General features: G+C 40.5%; 1 pseudogene; it reads left to right on the top strand.

The window, feature by feature from the left end:
* Nucleotides 1-8,765: 8,765 nt before the first annotated feature.
* Nucleotides 8,766-9,924, top strand: LOC149232079 (mitochondrial outer membrane protein porin of 36 kDa-like; annotated as a pseudogene).
* The last annotated feature ends 4,151 nt before the right edge of the window (nucleotides 9,925-14,075 follow it).

Here is a 14,075-nt window from a genome sequence, read left to right as displayed (position 1 = left end):
GGAAAGCCATCTGGTCTGGGTAAAATTTGGGCTTTCGCAGACTTGAAAATATATATATTTTGCTTCAGGAAAGCCTTCTGGTCTAGGTTCCATTTCTATCGCACTGCCCTTGTTTCCCTTTGTATTTAGTTGAAACAACGAAAATACACAAAAAACTTTGAAAATTGCTTGGGCGTGGATCTCAAAATTTATGAATTGTCGCATATAATTCCATCGAGTTCGGCCCATCGGGTCGCCCATATGTATGTTCATAGGTCCCACCCCTTGGTATAGCGTCGATGCGATATCAGCGATGCGATAAATCGCAATTGCTAATTGCTCAATGCTCGGGTCCTTTATATAACATAAACTATACTTCCTGTCGATGCGACCCGCCGATCCGATCATCGGCAATCGCTGATCGTCGGTGTCATGCGCCCGCATTTAGACTGTCCCCTCTGCTCGGCCGATTGTAATTAGTCACCTAGATCTGGGTCATTGATTGGCCAGATCTAATGGAGACTGTTCATTCCTCTGTTTAAGCCTGTTTTTGTGGGTTTTTCATGGTTCTTTTAAGCATTTTAGCCTCCCAATAGTGTGTTTCTGCCCTTCCAAGGGATTTCCTCTTGTGCTGATTTTGATCATTAGATGATCTTTGAGCAAAAATTTAATATTTCGAGGGCATTATTGGATCCATTGGCATGTTTCTAAGCGAATTTGGAGACTTCAAGGGCATATATGGATCCATTTGTGGGACTTTTGCCAGCAAGGCTAATAGTGACTACAAAACCAGATCACAATGCTTCACACACAACATAAGTGCTTCTTTTTTTTGTATGAGATTCCTTTGCTCAAACAGTCTGGAAGAGAGTGTGAGGAAATAATAAGTGATAAATTGCATTTAGAATAAAGACATGGTGTAAGGGTTTTTTAGAAGCTTATTCAATGTGAAATTAGTGTCAAAATTTATGTCAATGCCAATTTAAAGCACTCAAGTGAAGGCACACTTATCATATCTCATTCTTCAACTGATTCTCCAAAGTGATTCCATCACCACGCTACATCCATCCATGTTGCAACCACGCTGCATCCATTGTGTATCCAACCATGCTGCATCCATCAGTATTACAATACTTCTGTCAACCTCATGTTGCAGCAACATCATACAACCCTCCAATAGTTTGAGATCTCAGCAGTTTTATAATGCTAATGATTTGAGCCTTCAAATATCCATACGAAATTGACTGTGATGTTATGGCCTACGGCCTAACACACAGTCTTTAGGCAACATATTCATTATGCTTTTCCCTTCACACAGTGACCCAGTCAACCTACAAACAATAGTCACAAGAACCTCCTTACTGCTGTTTCTTCTTCTCTTTAAATCGACCTTAGGAACAATATTAACATGCCAAAACAGTTATGCTGCCACCTACAGCAATGTGACAATATCACAAATAATTTGTTGTAATGTAATTACCCTTGCTATGGTTTACTTGTAGCATCTAAGAGTCCTTTCATACATAGATAAGGGCTCCTTCAATTACGGCTTTCCTCCTTTATTTGTTGTAGCCAAGATGTCCTCCTTTAGGACTGGGACAAGGGCAGCAATAGCCCTACTTTGACAGCGGAAGAGGGCACACCTAAATACAACTTAAACTCCTTGATTGGTAAAGGATGGAATATCCTTATTGGATCGTGGCTAGGGAAAATAGAAGCCTCATCAAACTGCATATTAAGGCTCCTAGATTAGGTTGTGTATGAGTGCCTCTTGACTGCGTTTAGACTGCAGATGAGATCCCTTCCTTGGACAACATATAAATCTCTTCCTTGACAGTGTCTAGGGCATGCTAGAACACCAACTCATGACAACATATAAAACCTCATTGACTGTGGCTTTGAGTAGCATATAGAAGGCTAGATCTTGTTGACTGCATCCCAAATGCCTTCCATGACTCCTCTAGGACAATGTTTAGGTAACATAATGATCTCTTCGTTTAGGGAAATTGACAACGTTAGAAATTATCCTTGCCGCACTTATAAAAGCCTCCTCCATGACTGCGTTGAGGTCTTTCTTTCATGACTGCTAAGGCAGTGTCAAGGCTTCTTCCTTAGGGTTGCGTTAGGGCTTTATTAGGTTAGCGTTAGCACTTCTCCATTAGCACAGTGTAGAGCGTAGGGCACTCCCTCTAGATATCTCCTTCACCAAAACCCAAAACATAAATGAAGAGATATCACAAGAGTGTTTGAAAATGACTTGAAGGTCACCTCTATTTATAGTAAAACATGGAGGACAATTTGGGGTAATTTGGTTGTTGGTCGACCTTAATGAATTGTCACATAACACAAATAAATTCATATCTCCATGAATACATGTCAGAATCGGATGATCTTTAGATCAATCCTACACCTCTCAATGAGAGGAATCTAATAAAAATATCATTTGCCATTAATAAGATTACCCACATGGAGTTTGGCCCTAGTTTCCAATTTTAACACTCCCTCTCAAGTAGGAAGAACTCCATCTTCTAATCCATCTGCCAGTCTGTACTATCTCTGCCATTATTGCCCTGCACTACTCTACTCTGTTGAACTATGAAGAAGAAGAAGTGATCGAGAGTGTATCATACCATGCTCTACTAACTTGAAGTTGGTCCCATATAAAGGAGAGTGTCTCATACCACTCTTACTGACCCGAAGTCAGTTCCAATAAAGAGAGTGTGTCATACCAATCTTACTAATATGAAATTAGTTCCAAAAGACAGTGAGTTATATCACTCTTATTGATCCGAAATCAGTTCCAAAAGAGAGTGAGTTATATCACTCTTACTGACCTGAAGCCAGTTCCAATTGATCCTAGATCAATATCATCCTAGCATAGGGAGTACGGTAGTACACGATGTATTCATCGGTAGTACTATGGTCCCTATCCTCATCTCCCTTCTCATTGGCCAGATGAGAGGTGCTTCCCATGAGTCCCAGACTGCATGGGTAGGATGTCTCAATAGGAGAAGGATGAACCACTCATCTTGCCTACATGTTGCCATGGGGTATCCTAGGGGAAGGCTAAACCACTCACCCTGTACACAAAAAATCACTAGGGGAAGGATGAACCACTCACACTATGACTGTGTCTCAGTAGGATAAGGATGAACCACTCATCCTGCCTACATAGCAGACCACTACGGGAAGGTTGAACTATTCACCTTATGGTTTCTCATCACTACAAGAAGTACCCCCAAGCCCCCCAGAGCTCCTACAGCTCAATGTCCATATTATACTGGACCTTCAGGAGAGAATCTATCCACGAATCCTATTTCTTCTAGAAAGTCAATAATTTCACCTTTCCTAGGGGCTTCATCTGAATATCGATGACTCGCACATCAGTCCCAGAATGATGGAGCCTTCTTGCTCCCCATTGTACCATATCCCAAATAAAATGGTACCTGATGTCTGTATGCTTGAAGTGATCATAGAACATGGGATTCTTCAATAATCAAATCCCCCTCCAGTTGTCACAGAATATCACGATGGTATCCAGTACGTGTCTAAATATCTCACTGAAGAGCTTCTTCAACCAGAAAACTTCACAAGAGGCCATACTCACAGCTATGTATTCAGCTTCATCAGTGCTCAAAACAACTGACTTCTACTTCCTGCTCATCTAGGATATCGAAGTAGAACCCATAGAGAACCAACACCCAGGAGTGCTCTTGCGATCCTCCACATTGCTTGTCTAATCATCATTGGAATAATAATGCAGCCTCACAACTCCAGCAGTGTATCTCAGCCCATGAGTGATTGTGCCTTGAAGATATCTTAGAAGATTCTTGGCACCAATCCAATGAGGCTCAACCATATATGAGCTCAACATGCTAACTGCAAAACATATATCCAAACGGGAGTTCACCAAGAACATCAATGCTATTATGAGTTGAAGAAACTTAGAGGCATTTCCCAAATCAGGTCTGGTAGTACTACCACATAACTTCTCAAAGTTATGCTCCATCAGGGTAGTCACGGGCTTGTAGTCCACCATTCCAAATCTGGAATCCAACTCCCTCTTACTTTAGTAAATGAGAGGGTCTGAACCTTCCAGAAAGAGATCGTCCACATAAGGTACCAGTATCAGAGGTCTATCATCCACAACCTTAAAGCAATGGTTTGGATCGGCTTCACTCCTAGTGAATCTCAGCTTCATCAGATAGTTGTGAATCCTCTCACACCAAGCTCGGGGTGCTTGCTTTAAATCATAGAGATCTTTCCTTCACCTGCATACATGAGATTCCCGATCATGAATCTCAAACCCCTCGGGTTGTTTCAGATCTGTGGTCTTGCTATTACATGAGGGGAATGGTCCCCTTGTAAGATTTTCTTCGGTACATCTTGGACATGTACCTTCATGCTCTTCTTTGAATTCAGGCATCCTTGTCACCATCTGACGGGTAGGGCCCCATAATGAAGATGGGCAGACCTCCAGTGCCATAGAAGAGATGAGTCACACGACATGGTCCCCAATGGACTTCCTGCAACTTGATACAAATTTCCAACCCTAAACCCAAGAGTAAAAGCATCTTTAAAATTCCTTTTCAAACACATACCTTTCCATCAATGAATTCCACCCTGTAATCTTTGACTTCCATTGCTGAAATGGACAATAGGTTCCTTTTGAGATAAGGTACATAAAGAACTTCTTGCGAGTTACCCTGATCTATTTGAAGAGAAACATTCCTTTCACCATTTACGGGATAGGTGGCATCGTCTCCAAGAATAATCTCCGAGATTGTTTCCTTCTCTATCATATTATAGAGTGCTTCCTTGAATCCAGTGAAGTGCCTTGAGGCACCACTATCAATTTTCCTAACGAGTCTAGTGGAGAGGGCCGACATAAGATAATGCTCAGAAACAATATTTGATTCTTATACTTGGAATTCCTTGCTTTCCCCTTCTCTTTGCCATTGTAACATTCCTCTGATCATTGAAGATGCCACTGGAACGATGGTTATCATCATCAAGTGATGAGTCCCTTCTATTCGGACACTCTGCATAATGGCCATACTCATTGCAAGCAATGCATCTTCCTTTCCTTCCACCCTTAGATCTGGACTTTCCATTGAAGTGACTTTTAGGTAGGCCACTAGACACTTCCGCTGTGCCACTCTGATAATCTTCCTTGCTTCGACTTCACCCTTGGTGAACATAAAGTGGGATGAAGAACCCCTTGAGCCTTTTGTCCTTTCCAACTGAATTCGGCGATTGCTCTTTCACTCTTGCTTGGACTTTGTCTTCACCTCACCTCTGATACCATGTTAATTTTTGGTATGTTCTATGCTTAGAGCAATTTACTTCAATTTTTCATATTAGCTCAATATCAATTCTAGATTAGCAATCACATTTAGCATGATAGTAAAATGCAGATAGAACATAAACATAAATCACAGAAGACAAGCCAAGACAAGAGGACACAAGATGTAGCACGAGCTAGGGACAAACCCCAATGTGGGGAAACCATTGATCAATTCTTTTTATAATCCTCAATAGTTCAGTAGAGAGATATAGTACATATACATCATAAGTCAACAATTTGACTTGTCAAAATAAGAGATCAGACATCTGATATCTTCACCATGAAGATGACACAATAGTTCTGATGACAAGGACTGTAGATCTGAACTCAAGTGAAGGCACACTTATCAGATCTCATTCTTCAACTGATTCTCCAAATTGATTCCATCACCATGCTGCATCCAATGCAATGCTGCATCCATCCATGTTGTAACCACGCTGCATCCATCGTGTATCCAGCCATGTTGCATCCATCACTATGACAATAGTTCTGTCAACCTCATGTTGCAACAACATCATACAACCCTCCAATAGTTTGAGATCTCAGTAGTTTTATAATGCTAATGATTTGAGCCTTCAAATATCCATATGAAATTGATTGTGATGTTATGGCCTGTGACCTAACACATAGTCTTCAGGCAGCATATTCATTGTGCTTGTCCCTTCACACAGTGACCCAATCAACCTACAAACAACAGTCACAAGCACCTCCTTACTGCAGATTCTTCTTCTCTTTAAATCGACCTCAGGAACAATACTAACATGCCCAAAAAATTATGCTGCCACCTACAACAATGTGACAATATCACAGATCCTCTGCTGTAATGTAATTACCCTTGTTGCTGGTTTAGTTGTAGCATCTAAGGGTCCTTTCATACATAGATAAGGGCTCCTTCAATTATGACTTTCCTCCTTTATTTGTTGCAGCCAAGATGTCCTCCTTTAGGACTAGGACAAGGGCAGCACTAGCCCTACTTTCACAGCGGAAGAGGGCACACCTGAATGCAGCTTAAACTCCTTGATTGGTAAAGGATGGAACCTCCTTATTGGACTGTGGCTAGGGCAGATAGGAGCCTCATCAAACTGTAGATTAGGGCTCCTAGATTAGGCTGTGTATGAGTGCCTCTTGACTGCGTTTAGACTGCTGATGAGATCCCTTCCTTGGAAGACATATAAATCTCTTCCTTGATAGTGTCTAGGGAATGCTAGAACACCAGCTCATGATAACATATAAACCCTCATTGACTATGGCTTTGGGTAGCATATAGAAGGCCATATTTTTCTGCAAAGATACTCTCCTTGACTGCATCCTAGATGTCTTTTATGACTCCTCTAGGACAACATTTAGGTCACATAAGGATCTTTGTGTTTAGGGAAAATTGACTATGTTGAGGTCTTTCTTTCATGATTGCTAGGGCAGTGTTAGGGCTTCTTCATTAGGTCAGCGTTAGGGCTTTATTAGGTCAGCATTAGAGCTTCTCCATTAGGGCAGCGTAGAGCCTAGGGCACTCCCTCTAGATCTCTCCTTCATCAAAACCCAAAACAGAAATGAAGAGAGATCACAAGAGTGTGTGAAAATGACTTGAAGGTCACCTCTATTTATAGTAAAACGTGGAGGACAAGTTGGGGTAATTTGGTTGTTGGCCGACCTTGACGAATTGTCACATAACACAAATAAATTCATATCTCCATGAATACATATCGGAATCAGATGATCTTTAGATCAATCCTACACCTCTCGATGAGAGGAATCCAAGAAAAATATTAGTTTCCATGAATAAGATGACCCACATGGAGTTTGGCCCTAGTTTCCAATTTTAACACCCATAAGTAGTACAACTCAGAAACAAACCCCTATTCAAAATTTGTTTCAATTGGTTGTTTGCATCCTGAATTTGGCTAGCCTTGCAGAGGTCATAGATCATAGAAAAACAGATGAATGCAAACAACAATCTTTAAGAGCAATATTCCATCACATTATTAGAATGAAATTTCCTCTGGCAGATCAGGAAACCTTCCTGACATGAAATTTGTGTACTTGGACTTCAAATCATCTATTGCAGTTTTTGATGGCTTTTTCCCTTTACTTGATGGCAATTTCTCTGAAAGAGTTGCTTCCACCAATTTCAAGATCTCCTCACCTAATAGATACTTCTCCTCAACATTGACATTGGTGAGAAAGGAAGAAATATTATTTTTTGTTAACTGAGAGGAAATCTCCTTGGTAACTATGATAGGACCAAGAGACACTCGACCTGACTCATATGCAGGTACAAAGTTTCCATTTTGGTATCCAACCAAAAAGTGATAGGAAACTTGACCAGGTGTGAGGGCGTTAGCTTGAATATGTCATTTTATTATTTTGAGTTTTTTATGTAGCTAAGTGACTCTTATTGTTAGGCCTATCTATACTAATAAAGATTGGATGCACAACCTTAGGATTCCCCTTGGTTCATTCAGAGTGGGCTCCCACTAGCTTTGGTTTGAGATAGCTCACAACATCACACACCTCAAAGGGAATTTTCAGCTATGTGACTTACAAGAGATCAAGTTGGGGGAGCACATTGCCTTCAAATGTTCCATCTAGTAGGAGATAACATTGTTACATATTTATTGGATCTATTCTTGACTAATAAAACTTGTTGTTTGGTTGTTTTGTCATGACTCACATATTATTCATCAATTTTAAAGTTTTGTTTGTTGCTTAGAGTCTATAGCCCAAGGACCAGGCACTATGTCTTGCCTAGCTTTCCATTTCAAATCTTAAAAGAAAAAAACAATATCATTTTGCAAATATGTTTTTTTAGTGTTTGAAGGACAAGTTTGTAGTCTTATCATGGATTCCTCCCTTATGTTGGAGGAGAGCTAGCCTTATGTGAGAAGGATGATCACCAAGGTGATAATGGGTGATGTTGTCAAGTAACTTTGGGGTTTATAGTTGATAATTGAATCTATATTTCGAAGCACATATTTTAGAGGTAGCAATGAAGTGCTTTTCTCCTTGGATTGATGGAATGAGTTTAAGCACTTATTCCATTTCTTAACAAACCATCATTTGGTTGATGTTATGGTTCTTTTGCTTTTGAGAAAGAAGCTGCCACAAGATATTTGAAAGCTTTTGTGGCTGCCTCAAAGGCTGGATCAAAGGAGGAGAGGGAGCCACCCCTCCTTAGGGAAGTCATGGCTACCCCTAAGAATAGAGAACTTGAGAGTGAAAACCTAGTTGTGCAAGATGTCGTCTCTATTAATTGTAGGATTTGAACAATCAAATCTATCTTTGACATCATATTTAGCTTTGAACAATTTGCACGCTTAATGTAGGTGTTTTTTTGTAAAGTAACAACCTACAATACTTTGTATTAATTGGGACATTGCTACATTCAATAAGTTAAAACATTCTTTCAGTTATTGTGACATTCATTTTTACCATTTATAAAGACATGACAATTAAGGTGATTAGGCATTTGTGTCAATTGTGCCATTTTCCTAAATGAATATATTTGCAATATGTTGTAGTTTTCAGCGCTAGTGTGCTCTTCCACTTAGTCTCACCTTAGAAGGGATCAAATTTCTAGTTCTGTGGTTTGAAATAAGCCATTTGTAAGGATATGAAAAATAATAACTCGTTTTATATGTGAGACCCATTGCTACAAATTATCTTGTTCTTGTTTCTAACTGCAGCCTTTTCTTTGTAATATTATAGACATTTACTCATACATTCGTAGTAGTCATGCTTCAGCATGCCCCCTAATTTTGATCATCAATAGTCACAAGGCTATCTACATGGTAAAATTTCATTTCGGTATGTTGTGATAAACACAATGCTTAACAAAATTCTTCATGTTTTATAGTGATAAAAATACTTTTGTAAATTTTTTTGTGAAACGAATTACACTTTAACTTTGCTTACATTATATATTGTAAATTTGACAGGTTGAGCTTCAATATATGCATGATTATGCAGGGGTCAGTACAAGCATTGTATTGACACCATCTCCAATAACACATTTCTCAGGAGTAATTGGAAACGAGAGTCTTTCTGTAGGGGGTGAAGTTTCTTTCTACATTGCATCAGGAAACTTCTTGAAATATGATGAAGGCTTGAGTATTTCAAAGCTTGATTTTGTTTCTTCTTTGACCTTGTAAGACTTTTTCCTTGCCATTCTTGTAAACTAAAATAGTGAATTTTAGTGGGTTTTTTGATAAAATTTAGGGGCAATTGCAAACTTTTTTATGAAGCATTGCATAGAAAGTTTTTTGGTGTCATACTGAAAGTGACTCATGCTTTGCAGAACTAGTAAGGGTGATACCTTGAAGGCATCTTACTTGCACACTGTTAGTCCTCTAAAAAATACTGTTGTTGGAGCAGAGATATCACATATCTTTTCAAGGAACAAGAATATGTTCACCATAGGCACTCAACATGCTTTGGACCCACCAACAACAATTAAGGGGTGCCTCAATAATTATGGAATGACAACTGCACTACCTCAACATGAGTAGAGGCCTAAAAGTTTTGTTACTCTTTCTGGTGAGGTGGACACCAAAGCCTTTCACAACCATACGAAGGTGGGGTTATCTCAGGTTTTGAAGACTTGAAGGATCTGTCATGAATATGCACTATTTGGTATAGATTTAAGCGAAGCTCTGTGCGAAATTTTTATCGGAATTTTTGATTTTTTCTTTTCAGAATAATTATTTCAATTCATGTGTTTTATTTTGAGGCACAAAGAAGCTCAACACCTTGACTTAATTAGCAATGTAGTTTTGTGAAGTCAGATGTTGTAAATTTTATAAGGCATATGCTCTTGAAAATGGGTGTTGCCAAACATGGTTGGTCGGAGCTTCAATATGGTTGAAAAGTTGTGAAACACTTTTAGTTTTAGGTAATGGTAATATTATCAATTGAGCTATTCAATATTTGATATGGGTGGGGTTTTGTTCAGGCCCTTCATTTCATATTGTTTCAACATTTGGATGAGGGCTTAAACCTTCCCATTTTGATTGAATTAATAATTTGAGGGTATGTTGGCTTGCCCAAATTTGCCGTGGACATCAGTTAGCATCAGTGCTCAACCTTCAACTGATCCAATTGGTTGTCTTTTTTCTACAAGAAAAGGAGCTGGCACTATTGTGTGTGTAACACATTCATTTTTAGAAAATAATAATTTTTTGTTGGGGCTGATATTAAAACCATAGTTGATATTTCTGTTTTATTTCCATATGATATTCAAAGTTGATTTAATGTACTTTTGCATAGGTGTATTCAAGTGTTGGCTTATGAGGGCCTGACCCAAGTTCGCAAGAGTTATTAGCTAAACAAATCCCGCGCTACCGGCCCTTTCGGCAACATTCCGCGGAGCGCGAACTGAAGTCTCACCTGAGGTAGCAAGGGAGGGTGCTCGAACCAGGTTTCCACACCCTTGGGGTGTCTAGATGTGTTCTAGAGGGGTCACGAACTAATTTGTGGCCTCGTGCTACTTTGCACGGCTATCATGCTTCCGCGTAGATTCATACCAATGTGGTCTTGTTATTATGAATTTATTATGGAACTATTCTACTTCTTACAATATTTAAGCAAACATTTAACAGTAATAACCAGTGTGCATGATCATGCAAAAAGCATAAATTCCGAACATAACCATATAACTCATAACAGAAGTATAAACCAGAATAAAGCTAGATCCGCAATTTTTCAAAATCATCTTATCTTTATTATTGTCCTTACTTCAATACAACCCGCTTTCTACCCTGCGCACTCAGCTGTAGGGGTTCGCGCACATAGCTGCAAACTCTACCAGGCCTCCGTGCACATAGCTTTGGAGCCTCTATCTATCTACTAACCCTTACAACTCGCACTTACAGACTCCGAGAGAATAATATTTTCACAAACCCGTACCACATTGGATCTTTTTCAAAGCTACCTCTACCCTTAAATCCTCACTCTATTTATACATTCCCATGGTCCACGCACCATGGGCAGGCCGACTCACTTCCTATTATTTTATATTATTTTTGGGCGGACAACCCTTTGACTTGACCTCTTACATTTTGCGTTCCACGCACTTCACGAAACATTTTACAATACCATTACCCTAACTTATGGTCTTTAAACCCCAAAACCATTACACGGGGCCTCCACTACCCAACAGTCCCCCAACACAATCATCGTGACTCATCTCGAGTCGCTCGTTGGTGAGGCGATATGCGCTGCCAAAGCTTCGCGGTCCACCATCCCTGTGAGTGATGCCTGATGTTCTGTTGCTCCCTCTTTGTCTCCTGCAATGATTCTTTAAGCTCCTGCACCATTGCCTCTACTAATTCGTGCAACCGATGATGCTCATTCAGCTATACTCAGTTAACATAGAGCACCCCCTCATAGGATTTTAGCTCTAGCTGGGGCACTGCATACAACAAATTTCCAATATCTGGTCTATAATATGCACTATCTGCTGCAGCTTGTGTTGCATTTTTGTAAGAAGGGTGTTGTTTTTTGAAAGATACCAATCTTCCCAGTACATCAGAGATGAACTGTTAACTGCAATTCCCTCTTTTGTCTCCATATTCACAGTCTTTCCCTTATATTTGATGGGTTGTCGACCAGCCCATGGATTAGGCAGCGACATCGGGACCAGTTCTGCTTCATTTCTAAGAATTTCTGGTACATCCCCTACCGTGGGTGTTGAACTCTACGCGGCACCCATGGCCATCGAGACCACATTATCCAAAAAATCCTACATCTCTATTGGCCATATTCCACCCCTTGTGCTAACTCCTTTAGTGTTAATGATGAACAGATCCATATTGGCGGAAAGGTGCAATAGATTACTTTTCTTAGAACCACAGATCATTCTGTGGATACCCCCTTGTAATTTATAAGCGTTTTTAATTTTTAATTCAGTTGTTCCCTCCATTTCTAGCGCCGTAACGTTAAGCCTATGGCAGATCGTCCTGAATCTGGTTCGTACCTCTTCTCTTAATTGCTTGTCACTCATTCCTTTTTGTCATGAGTCAGACATCTTATCATGAATAGTGATAGCAACGATCACCTCTCTACTTGTCCATACAGTAACACATCCCCTTCTACACGACCCTTGTGACAGACCAAATCTACGCGCACCCCTGTTGTCGCGCAGCTTCCCCAGAAACTGCTTTATCGTCCCGTACTCTCTTTTAACTAGCTGGAGTGGTGAGACTGTCCTTCGGTCAGTTAGTCAGGCAATCGACCCACCCGTGTAGAGCTTCAGGCGACTGCCATTTACTCTGCCTGGGAAGGGATCTAAATTGAGCTTGGCAAGCTAGACCGTGCCTCCATCTGTAACTTCTTTGACTACATAGGGTCCCAACCAATGCATTCGGACCTTGCCAGGGAATTTCTCGAACTTGATGTCATATAGTAATACTAGATCACTCTCTTTGAATGTGCACACCTTGATGTGGCGATCATGCCAAGATTTCTCTCAGTGCTTCTATACTTGATGATGGAATTCGGCCAAAAACTGTTCCTCCTCAAGTTCCTCCAGTTGCGCGAGCCGTTCTTCCAAAGCCTTGTAGTCTGCCATGCCTGTCATTGCTGCTATTCGCAAACTAGGTACAATGTATTCCATTAGCATTACGACTTCCATGCCGTAGACTAACTAGAAAGGTGTCTGGCCCATCAACTTCTTGCACGTGGTTCGGTATGCCCATAGCACAGTAGGGATGCGCAAGTCCCAATCATTTCGCTGCGCATTACATACCTTGGTCAACGCAGTCTCCAAAATCTTGTTGAATGCTTCAACGATCCCATTCGCTTGTGGATGGTATGGCATACTCTGTTGATGATATATCTGGAATTCCTTAGTGAGCACGCTGATAGTCTCATTTAGAAAGTGTGTTCCATGGTCACTCATTAGAATTTTGGGACATCCAAACCATGTCAACACATTCTCGAACAAAAATTTTGTAGCTATAGCAGCCGTGCAATCCTTAACTGACTGTGCTTCTGCCCATTGGGTCAAGTATTCTGTCGTGGTGATGATATAGCATGTGCCCATCTTCCCTTGAGGTTTGATAGGCCCCACAAATTTGATTGCCCATTTTTTTAATGGTTGAAACGAAATCTGTGGCTTGAGTGGCATTTCATCCCTCTGCGATGGTTTCCCAATCTGTTGACATATGTCGCAGGCCCGATAGTACGCTTTTGAGTCTTGATGTAGAGTTGGCCACCATAGTCCAACACGGAGAATCTTTTATGCTGTGGCACATCCCACATAATGTCCTCTTGCAACCCCCCATGTGCTTCGACAAGGATCTGTCCTCACTCAAATTCAGGTACATATCTACGTAATATTTCATGATTGCCCATTTTGTAGAGGTTCCCTGCAATAACAGTAAAGTCTGCAGTGCGTATTACCAATTCTTTCTTCTGCTACACAGAATACCCTAGAGGCGTGGTTCCTGTGGTTATGAAGTGGATTGTATCCTCAACGTGGCCATCTATGACGTGCACTGCATAGAGCTGTGCATTAGGTAGTCCCTCCTCTAAGTTTGTGGGCTCTTCACCATTCTCAATTTGGGATAGGTGATCTGGGCCTACGTTTAGATGTCTCAGCTTTATGATGACTTGAAAATCATATCCTGAAATAATAACAACCATCGACAAATGCGCCCCCCCAACACAGGCTTATTGACTAAGCATTTTAACGTGGAATGATCAGTATACATCTTAAAGTGTACCCCGAGTAGATAGTGGTGGTATTTCTGGAGCG

This window comes from Pinus tabuliformis, chromosome J (genome assembly GCF_031772625.1).
Source record: "Pinus tabuliformis cultivar Carrire ecotype Pingquan chromosome J, CPIR1, whole genome shotgun sequence".
Classification (NCBI taxonomy): Eukaryota; Viridiplantae; Streptophyta; class Pinopsida; order Pinales; family Pinaceae; genus Pinus; species Pinus tabuliformis.
This window is presented reverse-complemented; position numbering and strand designations above follow the sequence as displayed.